The following is a 3,725-nucleotide window of genomic DNA, read 5'->3' as shown; positions in this document are numbered from 1 at the left end:
GTGGGAGAGGGGCAGAGAGAGAGGGAGACACAGAATCGGAAACAGGCTCCGGGCTCTGAGCTGTCAGCACAGAGCCTGACGCGGGGCTCAAACTCACAAACTGCGAGATCAAGACCCGAGCCAAAGTCGGACGCTTAACTGACTGAGCCACCCAGGCGCCCCTAAAAAAGTTTTTTAATACAGCACCCTAACAGCTCATGTGGAATGAAGGGGTGAGACCTGAGCGTGGAATCCGGCCCCGCTGATTTGGGCAGACCACTTAACCTCTCTGGGCCTCAGTTGGTTGTGTTTTTCCTGGAAAATGGGGATAACTATTGATCCTATAGGGCTGTTGTCATCTCGGGCCACTCTCTTTGAAGAAGCCCAGCCCATCCCCAGTGTCATCCTTCCTAATCTCAAGGTAGTATCCTGCTTCACTATTTGCTGCTTGTGTTTTCTGCTCTACCCTGAGACCATCTGCCTCCTTCACTATTTTTCCCTGGCACCCGGCCCAGGGTCTGGCATACAGTAGGTACTTACTAAGTGCTTGCTGAATGAGCATGATGACAAATGGCCCCCAACAGATGTTCAGTGAGGACCAGTGACATCACTGGCATCTTTCATGGCTGGGACACATCTGCTTACTCACTGCCATCACCCAGGGGCCCCAGCAAATGGCTGGTTTGTAAAGGGCACCCAGAAAACCTGCGTGGGAGGGGTGAATGGAGTTCAGCCACTTCGAAGAGGGACTCCCAAGAGGGCCCTGTGGGACCCTCCCCTCAGAGCCCACTGCCCTTCCTCCTTGCTGACACCCTGCCCCAGCCCAGCCTGGCAGGACCAGCAATAGGCCACCTTCCTAGCTGGGGCATTCCAGCTGGCCTGTCCCCCACATGTCCAGTTAAGAGCCGGGGAAGCACCAGGACAGAGGCCAAGGTTCCATACAACCAGTGCCAATGGCCCAAGAATGTGTGGTGGGCCTGGCCCCTGCCCAGATGGTCGCCGCGGTGACCCTAGGGAACACAGAGACCCCTGGTCAGCCTGGGGAGGCAAGCCCCTCCAAGCCAGCCTTCCAGGAGGCGGCAGGGCCAACCACATCAGGAACACAGTGACAGGGGTCACAGAGACCATAGATGAAGTCCCCGAAAGGCATGTTGGAAAAACCCCTTTTCCTCCCTTCCTCCAGTCGCATGGTAACCACTGTGTGTCTGAGCAAGAGGCAGCTAGGCACAATGGGGGCCGGCAGACAGGGGCCGGTACGTGCCCCATACGTGCGTCAACACGAGGTGCGCGAGGGAGGGCCCCAGCTGCTGCTTCCAGGGGCCGCCTGAGCGGGGGGGCCTGGAGGCACAGACGGCCAGGAGAGCGGTGGGCAACACAGGGAGAGGAGGGACCTGATGTGCAACAGCAACTGCAGGAGGGCCCCGGCTTCAGTTGGTGGCACCTCCCCAGTGCCCCTGTGCCCTCCCGATGACTCTTAGAGCCTCCCCGACCCTCTGTCGAGAGGGCCAGAGTTGAACACCCGGGAGGGCTTCTCCAGCACAGAAATGATAGCGAACCGGCCCCCCGAGGAACTGACCCCAAGGGAGCGGTTGGCATCTCCCCTCACAGAGCCCAGACCCCCCACCCCTTCTGCAGGGGACCCTCTGAGTGCACTCCCTAGCGGTGGCCTCCCCAGGGGGCCTCCAAGAGCTGAGCCTGAGGAAGGCTTTTTGCCTGCCCTTCCGACCTGCAGGCCGTGGGATGTGGTCAGTCCCTCACCTTGGCTCAGCTTCAGGCCGGAGACCACCCCGAACGGCCCCCATCGTCAGGGCTGGTGGCCAGGAGGCAGGAGGAGGCCTCTGTCCCCCCAGCTACGCTCTTGCCACAGGGGCGCCTCCAGCAGCTGTAGGAACAGAAGAGGCCTCCCCTTTCCCAGTTCGGCCCTGACCGTGAGGATGCGGCCCTCACACTCAGCAGCTGCGGGCTTCAGAACTCCGGGTTTTCACCGGGGTCTGAGCACGCCGCCCCCCTCCCTGACACCTGCACCGGGTCCAAGATCACGCAAATCCCTGCCTGCCCTGCGCCCAGGTTCCTCAGACACCCGCCCGGGGTGAAGGCTGCGGGTGGGACAAACCCCGAGGGGCGGGGAGGGGAAGTGGGATCGCTTGCGGGGACCTCAGGCGAGTCTGGGTCACGCCACGTCTTGGCGGCTTCGGGCGACGGGACAGGCAGGTGCAGTGGGCCTGAGCAGACAGGCAGGCCGGGCCCGCCACGCCGCGTCCCCACGCCCCCAGCCACGCGGAGCCGCGTCTCGTCCCGCCTGCGCACCCCCCCCCCCCTCCCGCCCCACACCCAGAGCAAGAGGTCCAGGAACCGGAGTTGCGAGCCGGCCCTGGGGGCTGCCACAGCCACCTCCGCGGACCACTAGGCGCTGGGCCTGGCCGCGGGGAGTCTCCGCTCCCAGAGCGGGGAGGGGCGGGACTTGTAAGCCCCGCCCCTCGTGTAAGCCACGCCTCCAAATCCACAGGATTCCTCCCCTGGGGGCTCCGAAGGGCCCCCGCCAGGGGCTCCTAGTGGGGCGGGGAGATGAGAAGGGTACGGGTGTGGTAAATACCTGGAGCGTTCTACAGCTAAGGATGCGAGCAATAAAAAGTTAACAGTTCAAGCCAATCAGCTGTGAGGTCTCTGCAAAGCCCCGTTGCCCCTGCAACCGCCCACTCCCACCCGTGGAGCCCCTGACCAGGCGAGCCACGCTGACCCAGGGAAAGAAAAATATGCCGTCTAGGTGGGTTTTGCTTTGCTTCCCGCCGGCGCGCGGCTACCTAGGGCTCCAGGCATTTCTTCCAAAACCAGAGCATTCCTTTGTTGTGGTGGATGTTAATAACATTTTTCTCAAGGTAACAGTCGAGAAAATTCACATACCTTACACTGCACCCCATCGGAAGTGTAAGGTTCCGGGGACGCTTGGCTGGCTCAGTCAGTGGAGCGCGCGACTCGATCACGGGGTTGCCGATTCAAGCCCTACGCTGGGCGCAGAGATTGCTTAAAAATAAAATCTTAAAAACAACAACAAAAAGTGCAAGTTTCCCTGCGTTCACAATATTCGCCAAGTTGCGCATTCCCCGCCCCCCATTCTCCCTTCCCAGCCCATGGCAGCTACTGATTTTACTTTCTGTTTCAATGGATTTGCCTGTTGGCAAAACCAGGGCATTTCTATGAAACTGTAAGGCCCCCCATTGTGGGGAAGGAGGGAAAAGTGGGGTGAAGTCAGGGCCCCACCGGACACGTGGCTTGGGAGCGGGGAGCAGGCAGCCTGAGGCCCCTGTGCAGGAAGGCTGTGTCTGCCCCGGTGTGTGGCGGGAGAGGGAATGCTGGGAGGACAAGGGGCCCTTCGGGGAGAAAGCAGGGGAGGACTGGATGGGGGAGGAAGTGAAAGAGGGGGGGTGGTCCTAGGGCAGCCAGCCTTCAAGTGGCCTGGGCAGGCTGGGTCTGTCCATCTGTGTGGTTCTGCCTCCCACCGCCAAGGGAGCCAACCCTTGTCTGTCTCACATCCAAGTAGTTGAGAAAGTCAGTGTTTCCTGCCAGCCCTCTGATGTAGGTCCTCTTGTCCCCAGGTGCCTACAATGCCCTGCAGGTGTATCTTGACTTTGGAGAAAGCAGCTAGAAAGATAAACCGGGGAGAAGCCTGGAGGCCCAGCAGGGGAGGAGGTGGAAGGAGGGAGGGTGGCGGAGGGCAGGTGGCCTCAGGGTGGGGCCCCATCTATAAA

Source organism: Prionailurus viverrinus, chromosome A2 (assembly GCF_022837055.1).
Source record: "Prionailurus viverrinus isolate Anna chromosome A2, UM_Priviv_1.0, whole genome shotgun sequence".
Taxonomy (NCBI): domain Eukaryota; kingdom Metazoa; phylum Chordata; class Mammalia; order Carnivora; family Felidae; genus Prionailurus; species Prionailurus viverrinus.
Note: the sequence above shows the minus strand (reverse complement) of the source record.